General features: G+C 31.7%; 1 protein-coding gene across 6 annotated transcripts in view; it reads left to right on the plus strand.

Moving 5' to 3' along the window:
• The window catches only part of LOC111047779 (protein ECT2), a 263,745-nt gene that overhangs the window by 137,562 nt on the left and 101,694 nt on the right, over nucleotides 1-24,489 (plus strand). For 4 of the 6 annotated variants that reach the window (XM_039441642.1, XM_039441644.1, XM_039441645.1 and 1 more), the window contains 4 exons: nucleotides 1,012-1,136; nucleotides 2,594-2,690; nucleotides 13,180-13,298; nucleotides 13,770-13,850. The exons of the other annotated variants lie outside the window; for them this stretch is intronic. The gene's annotated coding sequence lies outside the window, so the exon portion shown is untranslated. The remainder of the gene's footprint in view (nucleotides 1-1,011; nucleotides 1,137-2,593; nucleotides 2,691-13,179; nucleotides 13,299-13,769; nucleotides 13,851-24,489) is intronic. 6 annotated transcript variants of the gene reach the window in all.

A 24,489-nucleotide genomic window follows, 5' to 3' on the forward strand; every position in this document is an offset into this window, starting at 1 on the left:
AACACGTTTACTCTAGATGTGGTTTGTGCATATGGCCCTAAGCCACCATGTGTGGGACTGTTTATTTCTAAGTTGAGAGCCCAGCCATGTAGGGGGCGTTTGACATCGGCAAAACCACTAAACTAGACTCTACTTAGATACTTACTCTGCATTATGTCCATAAGCATACTCTCCAGACTTGGTGCATACTCAATAAACTGCATAATGTTCCCCAAGAGTAAGTCTGGCATCCTCTGAGAGAGACACTTGCTCCAGTCTACTCATGGTGTACGCCATCTGGATTACATCCTTGCACCCTTTGTGAGCCAGTATGGAGGAGAGATGTCCTTCCTCCCCATAATATAAAATATCAAAATAGGATCTGGATAATCATAGGGTAGAATATTGAGATGATCAATTGATTAGAGTTTGAGATTTTAGTTCATTATTTATGTATGTTGCAATATTATACTGTTATACACTAATTTACATTAAATGACAGAATTACTAATTATTCAACGAATTTTACAAAGCATGAAAAATTAATTAATGAAAATGAAGATTCAATGCTATTTGCACTACGATATAATATTGTGATGTAACTTCTCAAATTGGCGGTGATTCAACAAATAATTGTTGATTCTCTGAAAAGGATATGAAATTATATCCTCTCCAACACACGACCGGGATTCAAGAGAAACTAATGAATGAATTGCAAACATCGAATAGAATTGCTGTGTCTCACTTATCAATGTGCCCACTTCACCAGCAAAATTGTTAACTCTCCAATAAATATTGTATTCTATGAATTCGTTTACTATTGAAATACCATTAAATAATATGATGATAATTCTCCATTCCATTTCTCGAAGATTCTTGTATAATTTTGGATTTATAACAAATTAGGCTAATTATTATTCATATATGTTTTATGATTCAACTGCTGTCAACTTTTTGGTACTATTGTTTAGCCTTTTGGGATATTATAAATCCATTTCCATTACTAATAAGCGATTATATTATGATTTTCAGAAATTCTGCAACATTTAGAGCTGTGTCGAGAGTGGCGGTGGAACTATGGATGGCACTGACTGATTCATCGGAAATATACTGAGTGACTCACTAGCATGATGTCATACCTCTCGCGAGTTTAGAAGGTCTTGTATATAAACGTTTCTAAATATTTCAAAGCATTATTCATAAACAATTATTCTATATTCATAAGCATATGTAGTTGAAGACCTGATGTCGATATCATTAAACAAAATGCCATAATCATAATTCTTTCTGCAACAAATTCGTTGATCAGATACATAAAAATGTCTTTGGACACTAAAATCAATTACGTTTTATGGCATATCATTGGCCATTGTGGATTCCATGAGCAATGTCGCCTATTGTTATAATGCAATATTAATAATATATTAGAAATTCACCAAAAAATTCGTTCATAGTTTCATTTTATTGTTTTCGGCATAAACTAGTGTTGATGGGAAGATTCCTGAATCAATAAGACAGTTTGCAATCACACGAATTTCTTGCAAAGTCACGAATCAAACCAATTTTCCATTTAGAATCTCATTTGAGGAAGATGGCATGAGGAAGTGTGATGTATTGATATATCATTTCATGATCATAAATGTGTTTGTTTTTCAATTATAACTATTAAATTATTGAGAGAAGTTACTAACCCGTAATCAAAAAGACTTGAGAAATAATTGTTATGAAAATACACGATAAACCTGATATTTTTACTGGCTAAAGTCCTATGATTCTGTAGAAAAAAATCTTGTAGATTCTGTAAGATTCTAAACTCAAAGATTATTTAGAAAATAGCTAAAGATTTTTAATTCTCAAAATCTTGATTTCTTGAATATAATGTGAGAGTTTCATGAACTCATAGAGGAATTTGATTTTCACGTTTTATACACAATGAAATATGATTACGGTATGACAAGTTTTCAATTCAGAACTTTCAAATATATATATATATATATATATATAATACTATATATATATATATATATATATATATATATATATATATATATATATATATATATATATATATATATTTAGCCTGGACTTCAATTGATGAGAAACTGTTGAATGTGATAAAAAATATTGAGAATTAAGTATGTATCTGAATACATGAAAGCTTTTTTCATTGGTTTTTCTGTCATCAGGAAAATCGAATAGGTCTATCCTTTTCGAAGTCTGCACCGTTGCGAAGATGTTTGTGGACTACGTAGAAATATGATGAACTACCAAAATATATCATCTCAATCATGAAAATTTTCTTTTAAATCATAAAAAAATATATTTTCTTAGCGAATGAAATATATATTTGAGGTGGAATTTATCATTATTAAAAAGGAGCAACAGTTAATATAACATAATTATTAACAAGAATCAACAATCAATATAAGATCAGATTCACTGCAATCCACAATAGAAGGCGGTGGAAAAGAGAAATGGCAACTATGCTTTCCACTAAATTTATAACGTGAATCTCACTATAGTTGAAAATATAGTCTGTAAGTAATCATTTTTCGTCTTATTTTTCACATTATCTTATAATAACATTATTATCTTATAATGAATTTTCTTTCAGATTTACAACGACCAACTAAGTGGAGATTGCGTGAGGATAGTGAACTCAAAAGAGACCAATTCCATATTTCTTCTATCGGCTAACACATTGAACATAGGTCAGTGAATTCCACTCTATTTTAATAAAGAGGCTTCCAATGGGCTTCAGATAGGATACAAAGATGAATATTTTTTGTTTTAAATTCAACCCAAAGTGCATGCAATAATATGAAATCATCTGTCATAACTGAGGCTGTGTAAATTTTTTCGAGGAGCAAATCTAGCCTGCCAGAATAGAAACATTGTCTCAGTGGTATCCTTCACTCATATTAATAGGTACTGTGATAATTGAAAGTGGGCCCAGGTCGTTGTCTTTCGGTGTCGTAATATTGGACTAAGTTTCAAATACCTTATTTAAAATAGTATATCACACAACTTTTCTGTTCAAAAGGCGTGCCGTGCCATCTACCAAAGTTTCTTCACTTTATTGTTTTGTATCAACATAAATGCTCTCATTACATTCGCGCTATTTGCTAATTATAGGCTGAATTATGATGTTGATAAGAATTTTCATTTCAATTCTCGAGTGCAAATGAGTTGATCTATGGAAACTCCGATTGCTCCTCTTTCAAAACGTATTTCAGGTGTAAATAAAAATGCCAATGTACGTATCGAGTTCGGCCAGCAAAAAAATCATGAACAGTATAAATTAAAAACTGAATTGAAGAGTTGCATAAATTTGATGAACTCAATAACAAACAATTTTGGTTCGTGCAAGTGTGCTGTTAGAGGAGAAAGAACTAAAATAGAGGAGAACTAAAATAGTAACTTTAATTAAAGTAACTTTTGTACCAATCAATGATAATTATCAAAAGTAATTAATTCATAGAGATCAAAGATTTCCAATCACTATTCTGTTTGTAATTATCGGAAACTCTTCTACAGTCAGCGTGAATTTCCCTCCTGACAGACCAACAAAATAATTATAGGCCTAGATGAAATTGTGCTGTCTCCATGAAAGAAAATTATGACTCCAACGCTATCTAGCGGCTCAGATTAGAGATGAGATCTCGTCAACCTGATTGCGCACTGTGAGTTTGCAATGCTCAAGTAGATGATGATCTTGAAAGTTTGTATACTATAGAACAATATAATTTATCCTCTTACATTCATTATTAGAGTGAATCCACTCCAACGCATATTCTCCCTGTTTATATCGAGCCCACACTTTGGTAAAATTCTACCTTTTATCATCTTTCTGCTACACGAAGATATGAGTCACATAGAGTACGAATGGTGAACTTTACCAGTAAGATTTGCATACTCTAATCTCAATCCCAATTGAAGAGCATACCTCACTGTATTTCATGGTTTGAGAAGATTAAATAAACACTCTATCAAAATGGAACTTTTCTCCTATTTCACTATTGCGAAGAAAATTCTTTATTTATAATCTATTCTCACTCATGATGGTCGTTCAGAGTAAGTATGAATATTACCAAAACTATTTATTTTTTATACATATTTTCTATAATAAATTTAATACAGTATAATAATGAATTGAAATGAATTACTCAATTGTCACTCTACTTCAAAAGATATATCTACTTAATCATTGTTGACTTATCAATTTCAATAAAGTAGAAATCTTATTAAATGCTACTGCAATGATTTTGAATGCCTACTATCAAAAAATGATGAAACTTTGAATGACTGCACTGAAAAATGTATATCATACAATAATATTAATGATTCATTAGAATTATAAATTGTGAATTTATTATAAATAGGAATATCAGCATTCTAGACTATTTCATTTGAATAGAGATAATAAGATGACATTTTCTGTTATTATAATAAGTTATTGCTGAATTTTGTTCTATTGAGAAATCTATCAGTGTCTATTGAGAAATTTGTTTGTAAGCTTTGGAGTTATTTACTTGTTATGCAGACGTAGCTTGTAAAAAGAGTTCGATTGACTGTGCTTTCCAATCTAGTGAAAAACAGCTATAGTGAGGTCCACGTTATAATGCCAGTGTTTGATTAGTACCTAATGGTATTGCTATCCTTGTCTTCCATTCAACAAAGCGGATAGCGCTATCTCTTTCTCGCTTTGCTCTGCTGCCAGATCGTCTTTTAACAATGTAGAATTAATAAATAATTTACAAAATATGTCATCTTAAGTATGTAAATTCTTATGAAATTATTAAAAGATATAATTTCTTGCTTGATAAAATAATTGACTATTTTAAACGAGAATGGACAGTAATATTACATCAATAAACCTGTATCTGCTATCGTCTATAGAAGGCAAGAGAGAGGTTCGGCAACGTTTTTCTCATATCTTTCTCCACTGCCATTATAACGTGGACTTCACTATAGTAACAAGATTTGTAACATAACAAGATAACAAGATTTTTGTACCGTCAAGGTTTTCGATAAAGTTTTAAATGTGTATTATAAAAGGAGATAATTTTGTCAAAAAGAGAGAGAGTAACAGAAAACTCCTTTCATCTTCTAGAAGTTACGTGGTCAGATGTCCGAACCCGTAGATCCGAACTTGTGATTTATTCTATTGCACAAGGCCGTTTCTAAGGGTCTGCACTGATGATCCTACACTGCAATCATCACATCACAGCCCTTCAAATTAGAGACATCAGTTTCGTACCACTCCTGTTCGTTTGTCGTCTGTTTAAAACACTCGTTTTCAGATTCCTGAATTCTTGAAAAATATTATTTGTGAACTCTGTAGAAGTAGTCCCTTACTATTCTGTATTTGATATTATGTTTTTTATTCCCGTTCTATAATGATTATCATGTGAAGCATGTGTATTTCTTCTTCCTAATTTCTCATCAGTTGGCTACATTCATCTTTTCACACCACTTCAAACCTCCTTTCATCGTTACATGTATGCAAGCATGCTCCATTCCCAACCATCTCTCATTTTTCTTCTGTAGTGTGAAGACCATTGCCAACCAGAGGACACACTGACACACCTCATATTTTTTTTTAATTAGGCAAAACAAGATATAATAGCCTACATACGATTTATCGGAATCTATCATGCCATAGTTTCTATTACATACGTTCATCAAGTTACAATTTAAGATAGAGTGACGCTAATTTTATCAATTTCAACTTTTGATTTAATATCTCGTGCGACACGACACAACGACCGAAAGAGAATATCAGTACAATCGATCCTGATCAAAATTCACAACCTGCAAAAGAGTAAACACTACCATTAGAACCAGAAAATAATATTCTTTCTTTACCGTTTCGGGTAGTGTCGCATAATCGAAAACACACCTTAAAGTATGTTTCCTTTTATGGACATTCTATTATAATTTATGTTATGGACTTTTATAATGTAATATTATTAAAGATTGACACCATATCGATATCCATATAAACAGAACACATGATCGAAACTATCAGTTACATGTATTCAAAACAATTGTGGATCTTTGATCTTCTCCTATGTTGAAAGTTGTAAGTTTGTAACTATCTTCTCCTAGATTGACTAAGCTTTAACTAGTAGTTCTGTGAACAGTAGACCTCACGCAGTATTCTCATCCACAAGTACCTGATTGAAGCTATAGACCTTATGGAAATACAGCAATAGACTGGCTTCTCCACATATCTGTGTAATCACTTGTCAGCTGATTTATGATGAATAATTCTATAGTCTGATTTTTACTCTAATATTGGAATATGAAGGAGGCTCCTTTTTCTTTTTATATTATCCTTGAAATGCAAAATTTCCAAAAATCTTGTATATACGTCGACGCGCAATTAAAAAAGGAACATACCTGTCAAATTCAATGAAAATCTATTATCGCGTTTCGCCGTAAATGCGCAACATATAAACATCTAAACATTCAAACATTTAAACATTAAGAGTAATGCCAAACCGTCGACTTGAATCTTAGACCTCACTTCGCTCGGTCAATTAAGTCATGAAAATCCTGAAATTAGATGATAGTGAATTCCTCAGCCCTGCGGGTTCACTTATTAGAATTCAGATGAACTTAGGAAAGAGGACATGATAGGGAACATGTAAATGAAAAAATAAATTATTGATTTTTCTTCAAAGACTGAAAAAAATAGTAAATTCTCTTTCCGCATAATTCTCCAACTTCACATCTCACCACTCTCTCATAATTTTTCTTTAATTTATTCTCTGCTTAACTTTATATAGTACCTACCTTATTCAATCCAAAATCATTTTCATCTCCGACATGAAAACTTATCATAACTTATAAATCATAACAATTGTCGCTATTCCACAAAATTCACTCCGTTACTTAGTTGAACTTACTTTTAATCTTATGTTTAATTTGATTTATAAAAGTGTATTCTAAATCCTGAAAAAAGATTTTGTTTTCAATTCACTTCAATTCAGTTATTTTGAGTAGCTTGAGGAATAATTCTTAAAATCTAATTAACTAACTAAAGTAGCTAAAGTTATATTTTGTTATAACAGTATAGTCTAAAAATTCTTTCTCTTAATTTTAATATTTTTTCAAATTGTATTTTAACTTTACTATTCAGAGTGGTTCATGGAAAACTTATGCGTTTATGCTAACATGCTTTTATTATTGATAATATTCAACTATCTGTTTTGATGAATTGATTAAGTCGCAAATCGAAATACTGTAATATGTTGTTGAAATTCAAATTTCTCTCAATCAACTAAGAAATATTATGTCAACTTCTCGTATAATTTTTCTCTCTGACAATCAGCATTGTCGTGCACAAAGATTATGCGATTTAAATTCGAATAATTTCTTACGTCATATTAAGATTTGAACATAGATGCTGTAAGTTTTCTGAATCTATGAAGCTCGAAGAGTTTTTCCTGTTCCTTGAAAGATAGAAAATTTGTTCCTATAAAGTTGAACGTTGTAATTGTAAGTTTGGCCTATTCGTCTACCTCAGCAACAATATCAGCAACTAGAAGACATCTGTGATGAGGACTAATTTGAAGGAGATTTCGAGTTGAGGTAGTAGGTTGTATAGTAGAGTACTACATCATTTATGGGAGACTGTACAGCCTGCTAACTTTCCTCGATTTCTCCACATTCTTCAATCTTCACTCCTTGCGAATTCAACCAACAGCCCCATTAAAGTAGCTGCAGTAAGTATACCCACTTGAATAAAAGAGATGTTGTAACGAATAAAAAATTCATTGTACAGAGAAGTCTAATCATATAATTCCAATTATATTATTAGAAATTGTAGTAAGTTATGATGAATCCAATCAATTTTACACATTGATATTATAATTTCTATACTGTTATACTGTACATATCTTACAACCCTATCGTTAAGAAATTCTCAACAAACTAAATAATATCTGGAATATAAAGGATAAACTGAAACGTCAGTATTTACTCTCTGACAAAAACGATATTATAGTTATTTGTATATCTAGAGTGAAAAGTACGACTTTTTCTCCCTGTGGGAAAAAGTTTGAAGCCCGAGGCAAAGCCGAGGGCAACAATTTTCCTGAGGGAGAAAAAGTATTTTTCGCTCGTGATGTACACAACATTTTTCCTCCATCTACATAGATCATCTACATATTTGCATTATAGAAACTGCAAATTAAATCATTCTAATAACTTACGTATTGGTGACAATGTTTCCTAACAACATAACCTAAAATCTAAAACCTAAAAACCGGTCATCTGATTGGCACTGCCGATTGCACTATCTATCGGCCAAAGTTGTAACAATTATATCAGCTGGGCAGGCTACCAAAAATGGCTGACTCCAGATCACGCGGTTCAGATTTGAATTGCTGAATGCAGATCAAAAATATTTGTTGGCTGGTATTTTGAACAGAATAAAATATTTAAAAAATTGTATAAATTTTTATCGTCTACTAATATTAAGAATATAATATCATACAAACATATATTTCATGAGTTGATCAAATTTCTGGTTGTGGTATTGAATTCAGTTGACACAATGACAGACACCTCTATTACGCTTTCTCATCTGAGCTTAGACCTTCTAACCTATTACCATGTAAGTTTTTAAAAATATAGATGCTTCCCATGTTATTTAAATGGAGTCACTTTTACTCCCTGGGGAGTTTTTCTGTTTTTTACTACCGAGAGCGAAAAAGTGACACTTTAGTATTATGTTTCAGGGAGTAAAGTAAGTACTTTAGACAGTAGGTGGAGGAAAACGATATTTATCATTCACAAACAGGTGTACAAAATTCCAAAATAAATATAATTTATCGAATATATTGTTATCATTTCATGTTAATGATTTGCGATTATAAACAGAAAAGTAAGTAATAGTAGGCCTAAGTAAATAAGTAAGAAGAGCATAACTTGTTGGATATCAAATATTACTTGCTTATTCCGATTGCAAGATAGTGGTACGTAAATTTTAGTGATAGGCCTAATACATGTTATATATCTGATCAACACAGTGTTTAGTGAATATTTCAAGAAATATATTTTATAAATGGAATAGAAAACTTATTTGAAGCAACAATGGTTAAAACAACTATGTAATTTATTTAGAATAGATTATATCTATGCAATTGATGTTTGAAATTTTTCAAATTTTGTATAACGATTCTTGTATCAAAAATGTTCATATTGTGTCAATCTGAGTAGAAAATTTATTTCCACCTCATATCTATAACATTCAACATTGTTAGTAGAGAAAAGCATTGTCATGCGAATTGGAACTGATGAGTGTGTTTCATGTTACTAGGCCTTTGTAACGTTACTTAGTAATTACAATTGAATATATTGTTGGATATACACGTTGGATAATGTTGTGCTAGGAATATTATTAAGCCCAGGAATAATACCTGTTAAGTGTAAAACTTCCACTTGGAGTAATTTGCAGACCGTAAACATTATTGAGTAGATCAATAAAATAATGTATTGTTCTCATTGGAATGCTAACACTGATTCGATAAATTAACAAAGGAAGAAATTGTGCTATAGTGATACTCATATACTTTCATAAAGGTATTGTTCTTTGATAGAACGAAATAAAATGATAGTTGCAGAAAGCATTTTTCTCACCAATTTAATAAAATAGATAGTGATGAATAGTGTTATCTATTTCTAATAAAATATAACTTAAGATCTATCTTACACAGTCAAATCGAAAACCATTTTTTTGTAACCACTTTGAATGCTGATATTAATTTGGTGGGCTACAGATATGATATTCACGATAGGTAGGCACGAATTTTTTTACCCACAGTGATACAAGATGAGTGATTCATTTCATGATTATTGACTATAGTTTGGATAAAATCTAGTTGAGATCAAGTTTATTCTCGATTTCTTTTTCCTTTTTTTGTTGATGTATAGTGTACTAGGTTCTATGTAGTATATTCATCTGTAATCATTTCAATAAAGTTCCCCTCTGATTTGATCTAGAGGAAATCTAGACGTATAGTTTGGTTGCACTAATGAGAATGGAGAATTTATTCATAGAAGGGATGGGTTTCTCTGAAAGTTCTTTTGCTCGGCCAGGTGAGACGTTACCTATTACGAGACGTTACATATTACAAGCTGTGCATTATTTCATACAAAGTCTCGATTTTATTTGGTTGCTTTCATTTTCTCTTAGAATGGGAAGATTGGATACTAAATTATTACATCCGAGATTGGTTATTTCGTAACATCCTCTCTACTGATATTGTATTACAGAGGTATTTCTGGAACTAAGAATTTGAAAGTAGTTGAGAAGATTCTCATATGTTTGCTAGATAGAAGCACATATATAAACGTCGTGATTTAAAAAATAGACCATTTAAAAAGTACCATAAATAACAATTGTAATTTAATCAAAACGTTGATACTTACATGTAATTGAGCAGCAGTGAATCACACAAATATCATCTAGATTACCCAAATTAATTTAATGTTGGATTTTAAAAAGAAGGAAAATTTTATTTCTTGAAGTGGATATAGTAGTAATACGGTAAACCGTACGGACAGTGTACGGTGACTTTGTACCAATTTTGGGGAGTTGAAATTTTAAATAGCTTCCAGTCAATACTTGTTGAAACTAATCTCTTGGAATAATTTTCATTGTATTCTGCAATGTTTAAAGAGTATTTTCAATTATATAGAGTTAGTATTTTTCCTCACTTTAATAAATATATATTTTTTTGAGAGTAAGAGACAATGTCCACCACGGGTTGGGGGTGACTTTGTTTCAAAACAGGGCGCTTTGAAAAATATATGGATTCAAGCTCATTTTCAAGAGTTAGACAAAGTGAAACTGTCACTGTTGACCTTCGAAATGAATATTGATTTTAAAGAAATGAAATCCACTTGAAAAATTCACAAATTATTCATTGAAGAGCATTTCAGTTTCTGCTGCACAAAGATCTTTATAGCGTCAAGGCATGTTCGCTCCTGCTGCAGAATCTGCAAAAAATGAATATACGGAACGTATTGATTTCAAGCAAGGTGGATATTTTGTTTTATTAGATATTATACATAATAATTATAATATTTTCCATGGTATTTGCATCATTGCATCATATCCTGCCAAATATAATAATTTTCACACTGAGATAAAGTCCCATCAAGTTTTTGAGTGAGTGACCTCCTTGTATTTTACGAGTAACAGAATCCCAACCAGTTCAACTATGGATATTATGGTTATACTAATTGAAATATCATGAAAAGGCGAAAATAAAATACTCACTGATATCATCAGTCTTTTAGAATTAAGTTTCCTAATACGAAGTTTTCCTACAACGAAATCAAGGAGTTTCGTTTTATGTCGATAGTTCAACTATATTCGACAAGATATCGATTAGAGAACCTCTTATAAATGATTGGGGCTACAGCTATCAATGTTTAGCATCGATTTTGGATCACAGAGATCATCGATGAATGGATTTGAATATTTTTCTGTGAGTTGGGACAAAGTCACCTTGGTTGACAGGGTAATTAATAAATTGATTTCATTTAGCAGTTTGAAAATTGCATCATACTTGAAGGAATCAAGTTCCTCCGAAGAAGCAATTGATGCCTTTGAATAACCTATTAATATTTTTGTTAATTATTTAATCATTCATGCTGGGTTTCCGTCCACTTTTACACTATTTATTCTCTCGTTCCTACTGTCTAGAACTTATATGGCAATTCTTTCTCTGATCTCACACTGGGAGCGGAATTATTCGACTGGACTCAAAGCATATCTGTCTAAGTAGGGTTTCAATTGAATAAAGAACCTGCATTTTTTCTCCTGACCGGAGATTCAGCTTCCAATTCAGCAGTGACCGTGGCCTAGTTTAAACGAGCTACTGCGAAATTGTAGAAATAGTTAACATTTTTGAGAAAATCTGCCTCAATTATTCGGGAAATTGAGGGATTCAATTATTGCACAGTATGCTCTTCAGACTATGAAAGCAAAAGAAAATATTTGTATCTGCTCATTCGTTGAAAATATTCTGTTTCTATCTTGGTATCCTTCATCATAATTTATTCGTTTCATAATTCATTCATGAATCCCAAACACCAAGCTGTAAAGCTCTATGGTCAATTTCAATTGCTGAGATTAGTGAATCTGTTAGTTGAAATCTGATAGAGAACTTCTGATCAACGGTTTGTAAATGTAGTTCAAATATCATATTAATATGCTGCTTGCTTCTCATTTTTAACACCAAGGTGGTTGATCGTAATAGTTGGAAAATGTTTTCATAATAACGATACACCGAAGAAAAGTAGAAATAGAAGGAACATTTTTTAAAACCTCCTTTATTATAATTAAACTCGATAAAAAATATTCAGTGGAAACAAACGTGAAATGAAATTGAATTAGCTTGAACAAAGTTTTCGATAATATATAATATTTTTACATTTAGATGATTTGGAACACGTGTTTCCGATTTCTATGATAAAAGCACGTTTTTATAGTAGCTGCAACAAACATGGACATGGAATTGTATTTATCATTGGCATTGAAGATGAACGTTCAAGCATTCCAACATTCGATTAAGATTCACATAAGCCATATGGAGGGAAAATATCAAGAGAAGGAATAGACTATCACTTTTTTCAGTTAGAGATAATTTGAATTTTGAACAAAAATACAAAGAATACTATAAAAGTTATAAACAAACTTTAACAATAAAGTTATCAGTCCATTCATGATAAAAATAAACTAAAAAAAAACTCAAGCTCAGTTTAGAAAATGGAGTTTTCATGATTATTTAGACACATCATGACTTAATAAATAATTCAATCAATGAATTAAATTTCAAGATTTTTTGAATTATTATATTAATGAATAAAGTATACTATTCTTCTAATAATCATTTTCATAAATCTCCCGTCATTAATTCTACGTATATTACCACAAAATCAGAGGGTTGAATTCGATAAAATATCTCCAAATTTTTATATTATGAAAAGTATGGGTCTCAGTTTGATGTAATAGACAGTTGAAAAAGCATCAAAAAACAAATCAACGTCTGGAACAAGAACCGTTGGTTCATATCAATAGGCCTAATAACTACCTAAATATTTCAAAATACAATATACTTAAAATATACAACATTTTTCTCATGAATAGTGTTTTACAAGATAATATGTTTTTTTTAGGAAAAAACATCCTCATACGGAGATGCAATCTGGAGACCTAACTTTACGAAGATCTGATCGGAAAAACAACGTTTGAACAAGCTTCAATTTTTAAAACATCAACTCTCAATACAATAACTGTAAGTTAGTAATTCAAATACCATCTTTTCAATTTTTCAAAGTGGTTTAAGTAATATATATATATATATCAATTGAGCGAAAACTGACAAGCACAAGCTCAAGTAGAACCTATGTATAGTGTACGGATTTATTCAAAGAAACTTGATTAATTTTACGAACGATTGTCAGTGACTTCCATCTTCCACTAGAACTCTGGACAGAAAGCAAAGGCTCAGTTTCTTGGATCAAGCCTGAATTATGTTTTTATAGGAATATTGATCCAATAATATTTTCTTCAGTCTATAGAATGGAAACTTTTTCTGTTGAGCTCTGTCATCACAGAAAAACTGATAATAAAATGAAAGAATTGAATCATTTAACAGTAGCTCTTTTTTAGAAGGAAAAATAATTGGAATATTCGTAATACCATCGATTGAATTTGTTTATGTTGCACTTGTCATGGAAAACTAAAGATGCTTTTTGTTTTTCAGGATGATTCTTTGTACATTCTGCAAACTGGCAGTTGGAAGACTATGAATTACCTCATCCTTCAAATTGATTAAAAGGATTGAGTATACAATATTACTATTTTTAAATCTTAATCTACTTCCATTTTCGATTTTCGTAGTGCCTACGAAAGACTTCAAGATATTAATTCCTCTTCTCTCATAATTTGTGCTTCTTGCAAAAATTTGCTGCATTCTTTATTTATGTAGAATTATTTCTTATTGTAGAGTTGCACTTCCAGAGTAGTTGAAAGTATTTTCACTCAAGGCCCACTATGCATATTGATTTATGTATGCACCGTTGTAGGCTACATGTGATTAAAGCTCCAATATACTTTACTTAGTTACTCATGTACCGTAAGCTTGGAGTTTTATCATGCATGTTATTAGAACACTGTAGTGAGGAGTAGTTTTCAATTGTTCACATTATGCAAGTGCACTGAACTGAAATAAATTATACCACGGGCGTGAAGCATGACACGGTTTTTTTATCCAATAAGATGATGTATGATGCTGCAAACAATACTCTCACCTCACAAAGTTATCTCGGCTACGGGCCAATAATTCATCTGAATATTGAAAAATCATCATATTTTTCGATTGAATACTCTTATACTTATAAAATGGCTTAAAATAAAAAATTAGACGAAAAAATTTTTCAGATAAGAATTTCAAGTAAAGATTATCAATTATCACATGATAGAAACATAATATCCTCCAAACTGAATAGAAAAAGGTGGGTAGTAAATATATTTTTTTAATGAATTTTTCATTAACAAACATAACATCTTAATTCAATGTTAATTATAATGTTACCTATAATGTAACATGCATAAGTTATTTCTATATTCGATACAATCACTGTTCAAAAACATTGTTATAAGCTTATTATTGGAAAATTTGATATAGAATGTGAAATCTAAAACTCTACAAAATATTGATGAGCATTCTATTGTATTATATAAAAACCATTCAGCCTTCCATTTTTCCCATGATCTAAATTCGAACCACTGTATTGGTTTGTAAATACTTTTACTTTCTCCTTTACCCTTCATATGCAGCTCCAAATTTCAGTTTTTTTTCTATTTCCTTTTTCTGTATGCAGTTTACAAAAGTGATTGTTATTCATTTAGCTTTCCTACTGCCAATTTTCAATCTCAACCAAGTCATTTAGAATGTCTAATGCATCAATCATTACACTATCTACTCAATCACTTATTTGTGCGGTTCAAATAATCTCGTAATGAAATTCATTCTCAACTCTTTTATTTTGAGTATACTTCTAATGTTACTTAGTACTGTCGCTCGTATTTTTATTAAAATATCCAATAATTGTGAAACTATCACAATTTCTATGAGTTGCATAGTCTGCTTTGTAGTTGGTTTGAAGTATAAGGCTATAAAATGGCTTTGCAGTTTAAGGCTTTAACGCATTATATTATTTTTGATTGCATTCTTCGCTCTATATTTTTATTGATTTGAAATGTTTTTTATCTACTGTATAACAACTTTGCATGTTAATTTTATTGTTTTTCCCAAATTTATGTGTATACGCTAATATGTGTTATCTCGAAGAAATTGTTTTAGTGAGTTATTATGTTTGTAATACTCCTTAGAATTTCTCAGTTATTGTGTCAAACTTACAAGTGATACCTGTAGTGGGATTCTTGTTATAAAGTCAATAGAAATTATGGGAACGTATTGCTGCCACTTCCCCGTCTGAACTGCCTTCTATAACAGATAGCTGTGATTCTAAGTTATCCCTGTAAATCTGATCTAATGTTGGAAGTTGTTTCTTGTTAATAATGTACAATTCTATCTCGAATACATTTTATTCATCAAAAAGATATGTCTTTCAAAATTAAATAATATATTTTCACAATGGAGATGAAATATTTTGGTAGTTCATCATCATTTGACAACGGTGTAGTTATTTAGTTCTTGAAAAGGATGAAGTTGATGACAGACAAGGATAGAAAACTAATGTTTCATTAGCATTGATACAAACATCAATTAACATGTTATTGATGCAAACTGAATCTCACTATAGGTAATGTATACAAAGTGTTTCTGAACTCCCTACCAATAGTCTAGGATACGAACAACCAAATATAACTTTTTGTTTTTTCACTTAATTTTTCTAAATATTTGTTAATACGGAAGTGAAACTTTGCTTTTATAATTTATGACAACTTTATAGAGCTATAAAATATTATTACAGTTCTTAAAATTCATAATACAAAATGGTGGCAGTTTAAGAATTTATTCCTTGAATAATTGAAAGTCGATGATTTTACAAAGAAAAATACAGGAATACATTTTTTAGTAAATACATTTTCAAATAGATCGACACTTCACTTTCCAATATTGAACAAATATTATGCAAGACATGGCAGATTTAGGGATTGGTGACTTACCGTTTTAAAGGTTATGTAACGTTTTATTATTATTGTTTGAATTTATATAAAATAGCTTAAGAATAACATGCAAATCAGATGGAAATTGTTCAGTCTCGTCAATGCCTTCTATAAATGGTAGCTGATACAGGTTTATTGATGTAATATTAACTGTTCATTTTCCTTCAAAATAATCAATTATAATTTACTAAGCACAAAAATATTTTTTTCAATCATTTCATGATGAATTTTAATGATTAATATGAAATATTTTGTTGATTAATTATTAATTCTACATTGTTAAAAGACGATGTGGCAACAGAGCAAAGCAAGTAAGAGATAGTGATATCTGCTTTGTTTAATGATAGAGAAGGATAGCAATACCATTGCTAATCAAACACTGCCATTATAACGTGGGCCTCAATATAGCAACATGCATTGACGTGCACTGCAACAAACGTGTTCACCACTATGGCATTATGGCATCACTAAAGTTGCCATATCTCACTCAATATTGCTACAATCTTGCAAAATGAGGTATCAATCGATTTGTAATTAAATAGTTACAAAATTACTACAAAACGTTTTTTCTCGTAAAATCAAAGGTTTTTGATTATCTGAGAGAAAATTTTAAACGACCGTCATTTTGCTTTATGAATTTGAAAAAAATTGTCAGAATTTCTATGTAGCTCTGACTAGTATGTATAGTCATAAATGTTTGTGCAAATTTTCACTTAAGTATTTTCAGCCATTATTTAGAAAAAGTGAAAAAAATGGCGGCTGTGTGAGTAACTAAGGACTTCCGAACAGTTTGAAAATGATATTTAGATATGATTCGTACCCAGGAACAATGCCCTACAATATTGGTATGGAGTTCGGAAAAATTCTGTATAATTGATCAATTTATATATACTTAGAATAATTCCAATTTTATCATTCCACCGACTTTGTACTTATATGTACAGAAAATAACTCTGCAATCAATAATAATAATTACGGTTATTGATCACTAAAATAGAAAGGGATGAATATACAAATAGAATAATGTGTTATGTATTCAGAATGACTGTGGCTCGAATGTATATTGTCCTAGTATCTATACGCCTTTCTTGATTGATTAGGTTTGTTTCATTATCTAAATTCAATGCTCTTTACAAAATGTTACTCACTTAATTTGTTCATACAATTTGTCAACAGGTTCGTCACGGAAAACAAGTCTTGGACAAATGAACAGTACTCCACTCTTTTAACGTTTAAAAATAATTTATTGATAGTAATAACTTGGGATGTTACTATAAACATTCCATTTAACGAATCTATGAATGAAAACCCATATCGTTATGATGGTGACCATTTTCATGCTGACAAAAATGTGGAGACGCTCTTTCAAGTTAGCCTGTACTCTCCAATAGGTGACGAGCGATTTTCTGATCTTTCGATGTGTGATTCTTTCTTTTGGTGGTATTTGAAGTATTTGTTGTATGGAACGTATATTGGCCGAACTGCAATTAGCTATAGAGCAGAAAATCGATCAGATCAATAGTTAGCTATTGGAGAATGTGTAGGCATACTTGAGAGAGCATTTTCAACATTGATTTTGTCAGCTTAAAAATGGATACAATCTTAATATCTCAACGATATTTTTATCGTACATGATTGAGTAATGTTGCATATCCTGAAAAGCTTATTTCTGGCAATAATTTTTTTCATTAAAATGGTGGAGTGTTGTTGATTTGTGAAACGTATGTTTCCGGTGGCGGATTCTATAGGCTAATTACAATATTATTGTAAGTGGTAGCATATTATTACGAACACGATGATTCCACTGGATTTTATGTGTTTAAAATGTCTTTGTTGGTAGCTGTTCATTCTTTTACTTTATCGTTTTATTTTCCCTTTTTGAGTATCTTTTATTTATTTTCAGAAATCCAGTAGTGATCATCACAACTCACTGTTGATCTCATTTAAAAATACTCTTATCTCTGAACATTTTGAATTCTCAAATAGCTTCCAGAATCTATTTTAAAAAGTCTAGGAGTAAACTCATCAATTTTGGATTAGATTATTTTTATGGAATCAAAAGTTGTGATTTCTCCATTCATTCATTATATTGCGGGATTGAGATGAAATATTGTAATTTGACATAGGAAGCATATTAGAATAATAGATAGTTGTAGAATCAATGTTTTTCATGTCACAATCAAGAATTAACAACTCCCAATCTGGATAATTATATTATTTTGGACAAGTGTTCATTCAAGTGATTCACCTTTAAAAATATAACCTACTGTATTATTCAGCACAAAGAAGAAAACTCACTACTGAAATATCACACAATTGCTTCTATTTTTACGTCTTCATTCAGTAATTTGATTCATTCCAAACTAGGGGAATTTGAATAGTAGTCGTTAGGCAGGTCACTCTTTTAGATCTCTTTAATATTTCATTATAATTTTATTGACCCAATCGATTTCTAGCCAAATGGAACTCACTTAATATCGACTCTGTTCATTCTCTGTAGTACGGTATAGAATCTGTACGGTGTATTGTGATTGCGTGACAGTTACACGTTAAATATATATCAATTTATTTTTCATATCGGTTCAATTTTTCATCATTGAAGTATTGATTTTTCTCGTCTTTTCATGATTCCGTGTGCATAAAGTAATTTACTATCGAATTATAGAAGATCTTCTATATATGGAATGTTTGTGAATTTGTCCAGTTCACTTGCTCTCTTTGATCAACATAAATTGAAGGTTCAGTTCCAAGGAAACTTTAAAGCAGAAGATTGTGATATTCAAGTCCTCCTTGTCCCCCGTTTCACGGAATTCTTGATGCTTCGATTATCACGTCGACAATCTCATGGAGTTCTCTCCCAATTCATAATTTATCATTCTCTTATTCTAATAAATTATTAATGGACAGAATCGCCTACTCTGGTAGGTGCAACATTTTCATAAAAATGAACAAGAAGCAGTTTTTGAGAGATAATGTGTATCGCAAAACAGGTTGGTAGTATCAGTTGAAAATTAGCATTAAAAGAAATCAATCCAAATTCCAAAATCAGTTTTGATCTTTCTTATCTGGCCAAGTGGTAGTATCTTATGCTGTGCAGATGCGAGATGTCGAAACACTTGGTGGGATGCAGGATACGTAATGGGTGCAAATGGGCAAACGCACAAAGATTTCGTTTGCATTATATAATTTTTGTTAAGTAATCCACTTGACAGCGGATGTACTCAGAAAGAGGTTGGCGGGAGGAAGAGGAAGAGACAGAGACAACAAATCACATATTAGTTGAGTGCAATGTCATGGCAATAAGAATAGCTTAAAGATATCTAGCTAGTAATGAGAGATTTGAAGCAAAAATGCTTTAATGATGATCTAAAGAAGGCAGACGTACTCATGATGACAAAAACCCCTTACATCGAAATAACAGATTCAATTCGCAGAAAATGAATAGAGAGATTGTAATAGATAATGACAGAATAGAACGATCAAAGATAATGGAAAGATGATGATCCAAGTGCCAGGCTAACCCAAAATTTATCATCAATTGAATCGTTTGATAAATATTGAAAAATGTGAGTCGATAAACGAAAACTTCTAGCCATGGGTGAAACTACTAGCTACTGTAGGACGTGCTTGTTATGCTATAGAAGCAGTAAAACCTATACAAAAATAATAGTTACCAAACGAGACGTTTCATACCTAGTTATTAAGATCTATTACCTAGTTACATCAGAATCCGTATTGCATGTTATGCGAATTTAATATGCTAGCCCTACCAGTGATTGTTGTGATTTTCTATTTTGTGTGATATTCAGGTCATTTTAGTGTGACTTCATTAAGATTGCTTCTAAAAGGCTACCATTTCACAGAGCTATTGAATTGAATTTTTAATATTGTAAATGAATTTTGAGTGTAGAGAACCTATTTCGGTTCTAGTTTGACTTTTTTCTCAATTTTATAATCAAACTGCTGAATTCAGACTGATGACTGAATACTTTCAACTTTAAAAAATGAGTCCACTCAATGTTACTACTCAATGTATACGTTACTGGATCAAAAAATAGTATAACCACAATCACTCAATAATCTTCAAAATACATTCCTCCTGCTCCAATCCTCGCCATAACTGGCTTTTCCACTTAGGCCTACTCATGTATACTTGGGTTGATTTGTACACTATACTGTACATTCGCTTTCTGAGCTGATAGTGGTTATGGTGGAGTGGATTCCCACTTATTCGGTTAACACGACTTGTACACTGGAGTGTACATTATCAGCTATCGTATAACAAGTATACAGGTAGCAGTCGCCACAGTTCAGCTGTGGTGTTCTTGAAAAGTTGTATTTTGAGAAAGAGGGGTTTGGATAGAGTGAAATCCAAATGTACACTATTCTGTAGACTGTGGCTCAACAAAATCTTCTGTTAGGATAGTGTGGTCGGTTTTTCGTGTGATAGGCGGTCTTCTCATTGATGAGTGTTCAGATTTCTTTATTCATGTGTTTAACAAAACAAAATTCAACTCACGTTCTACCGCTAAAAATAATAATTACCAGGAAGAATAAAATAACATTATACATCATATACAGACTGCAGAGTTTTACAATAATATTGAGCAAAGAAATATGAAGAAATAGCCGACTACTGTGTTATTTCTGTGATAGTCCAGTCACTATATACATTGGTGCTTGCAATTTATATTGTAGCTCTGATTTTCTAATATATTGTTTGAATACATAAGAGAAGTCCAGAACCAATTTTTTCATGCCAAATTTCCTTGTACTAGATACAGGTTGGCCCAAAAACCTAATATTTTCTGTTTAGTTTATAGTTATCAGCTATTTGCTCCAAATCCTGTATCTAGCACAAGGAAATTTTGCATGAAAAAATTGGTTATGGATTTCTCTTATGTATCTTCTCTTTGTATATAAAAAATCATAACTACAGTATAAAGTGCTAGCACACCCCCTTTTTCATGACTGGATTATAATGTTTCTACATGAAAAGGTGAATTTTGGACCTTTATATGTCCATTCTCAGAAAGTGTATCGAGGATACCCTTCCCTTCAGCATTTGACCTTAAATAAAGAATGTTGGAAATTCTAGCGAAATATTATGCCTAAGCGTAAAAAATTAAGACTAAAAATTAATCAGGAAGTGGAAACAAAAACAAAAAAACAATAAATTATTAAGAATTCAAGAGACTTTAGATGTTGTCAAAAAATCCACTTTATTTTAATAAAAATTATTATTTCACAGGAGCATGCTCTTCAATTATGGAAAAGTTCCACAACATCAGTATTCACTCTACAAACTTAATCAAAATCATAATTAGTTGAGTTAATTGACATAATAGAGTGATTAATAATAAAGATAAAAGATTCGTACTTGTAAATCACAAAATAATGTTAATAGGGAAGGGAAATTATTATATAAGAGAGAGGGTGGCGGTTGAACGCCTGTCACAGTCTAGTCCAGGCGCTGGCTTACATTGAGCATACATGAGGAGGCAGAGAATTTGACTTCGGATTATTGTTAGGGGGTCTTTAGTGTATATGAAACTCGATGTCGTCACGTCCCAGGGTGGTCGACAGCTTGGGGGGGAGGAGGGTAAGTTGTAAAAAACGCGCGCTTATAAAATCGCCTGTCCTGCAGTTACTATTCATAGTACAGCTTTTTATTTTTTCTCAAAATTATGTACACATAACTGGCTTTCAATGTGGTCCTGTACATTTTTGCGATAACCCGCATAGTTTTTCCGTAAAAAAATAAAATATCTCGAAAAATGTATTTTTTTATTATGGACTTTTTGTTATTTCTCGAATATTCAAGTCATTAGCCGACTTAGAGGAAAAGGCTCCCAATAAACGTTGTAGGCCGTTTCTTCCTGAATCCAATGATATATATAGTTTGGGGGTTACGATCATAGATGCGGCAGTGGGAGGGGGATGAGTAGCACTGTTATGCTGCGGCGCGGTCCTCCCTCATGATTAATGCGCGTAATGGCCTGTCTATCGCATCGCTCCTACTAGTCTATGCATTCAAATAATGTATTTCAGGAACGCTATCTTATGTATTTTCGGTCGCTGAACACGATTTTTCAACTCTCAAGCCTCAATAATTGATATTTCTCATCATAATATACAAATTATGGTCAAAATTACAAACTTCATCTCATTATCATTATTTATGATTACATTGTAATGATAAACCATCTTGCTAGGAATCCTATTGTGTTTCTCAGTCGATAAAAAACTGACATTTCATTAAGAGAGAATAATTATTCGATTTAGTTCAATGATCACTTTGGAATTGCGAAAGTCAAGTAATGGAGTAAGTTAAACAAATAATATAGGCTACCCCATATAGAGCACCGTATAACAGGAGTAAAATATTTTCTTAATATAAATTTACAGTTGAAGCACAAATAATGCGAATTACTCCCATGTGATATGACTAAATATTTGATTACAATGGAAATACAACTCTAAAGCTGCGTTCACACCAAAGTTATTAACGAGATGTTAATATAACTTAAATTTATAGATTCTATTAGATTGAACATAACTTATCATACACATGATGGACATAAAATGATGTGTTTGCCAAGTTCCGTTTAATCTAATAGAATCTATAAAGATTGAGTTATTAACATTTTGTTAATAACTTTGGTGTAAACGCAGCTTTATTATCTGATTTCTGTAACTTATATCTATGAATAGATACTTTAATCATCTGGCTGAGTTTGACTGATTGTCTCATGGTGCTGCTTGAATGGAAGTGGAATGGGAGATATCTTTGTTGAATTTGAAATATTTGGAGAGAATACTGTTGGAAATCTATTGAGGGGAGATCAGTATTATTAAGGTGTGAGAGCAAGCAATCAATTCAATGAAACAACTACAAGGACTCATGAACGGTTCAAATATGAGAGATTGTCAAAGTATATTTGAAAGAAGTCAGGAGCTATTTGTGGAATTTTTTTAGAATCACAATGCAAAATCAATGACTACTTGAAATTTATGACTGACCGCAGCATAACAGTGCTACTAATCCCCCTCCCACCGCCGCATCTATGATCGTAACCCCCAAACTATATATATCATTGGATTCAGGAAGAAACGGCCTACAACGTTTATTGGGAGCCTTTTCCTCTAAGTCGGCTAATGACTTGAATATTCGAGAAATAACAAAAAGTCCATCATAAAAAAATACATTTTTCGAGATATTTTATTTTTTTAAGGAAAAACTATGCGGTTTATCGCAAAAATGTACAGGACCACATTGAAAGCCAGTTATGTGTACATAATTTTGAGAAAAAATAAAAAGCTGTACTATGAATAGTAACTGCAGGACAGGCGATTTTATAAGCGCGCGTTTTTTACAACTTACCCCCCTCCCCCCCAAGCTGTCGACCACCCTGGGATGTGACGACATCGAGTTTCATATACACTAAAGACCCCCTAACAATAATCCGAAGTCAAATTCTCTGCCTCTCTCATGTATGCTCAATGTAAGCCAGCGCCTGGACTAGTCGAAAACGTTGTACTCTTCGACCTTCTTTCTCACCACTTCTCTTCTTCCACTTCTTAAGCCTTGGTTCAGGCGGTCGCTGGGCGTTCAACGCAATGCTCGTCTTTGATGAATTACCGGCCTTCCTCGAGCATTTTCTACTACTGTACTAAAATCCCTTGTGGGGCTCAAGGCATCATTCCCATCAGTCTTTTTAATGACGGCAAGGGTCTCCGACGCGGATTTCCTGAGTCTATATGTGTTTTGTTGAATAATAATTGTATTGCTATTTTTTGCTATACCCTTTCCGCTGATGGTCTTGAAGCTTGAATATCAAGATGACAGTCTTGATGATTCACTTGGTTATAGTGTTGAATTCATATGTTCAATAAATCACTACTATGTCTTATTTATCTCTTTTCTGTATAGGGCTACTTGTAATATAAATACAAGGAAAAATGAAAATCTCAGTACCCTTTTTGAAATATAAAAATATTTCAAAAAGGGTACTGAGATTTTTTATTTTTCTTTATATTTATATTCACTACTATGTCTGTACCTGTTCATGATAATGTCTTTGTATCTATTCTATCCATCCTACGTCTATTTCTATTTTTTTTAATAAATAAAACATAAGGCCTGCATTTTTAGGAAATTTTCTTTTGTAGCCACTTCTACGTATAATCTTCTAAGTTTTTTTCTCATCTTTTCTTGAATCCAGTATGATTTTGTTATTTTTCCACAATTTGTATGTATTCTGTAGATGAATAATGGCCAGTGAGAA

This window comes from Nilaparvata lugens, chromosome X (genome assembly GCF_014356525.2).
Source record: "Nilaparvata lugens isolate BPH chromosome X, ASM1435652v1, whole genome shotgun sequence".
In the NCBI taxonomy this organism is placed as follows: Eukaryota; Metazoa; Arthropoda; class Insecta; order Hemiptera; family Delphacidae; genus Nilaparvata; species Nilaparvata lugens.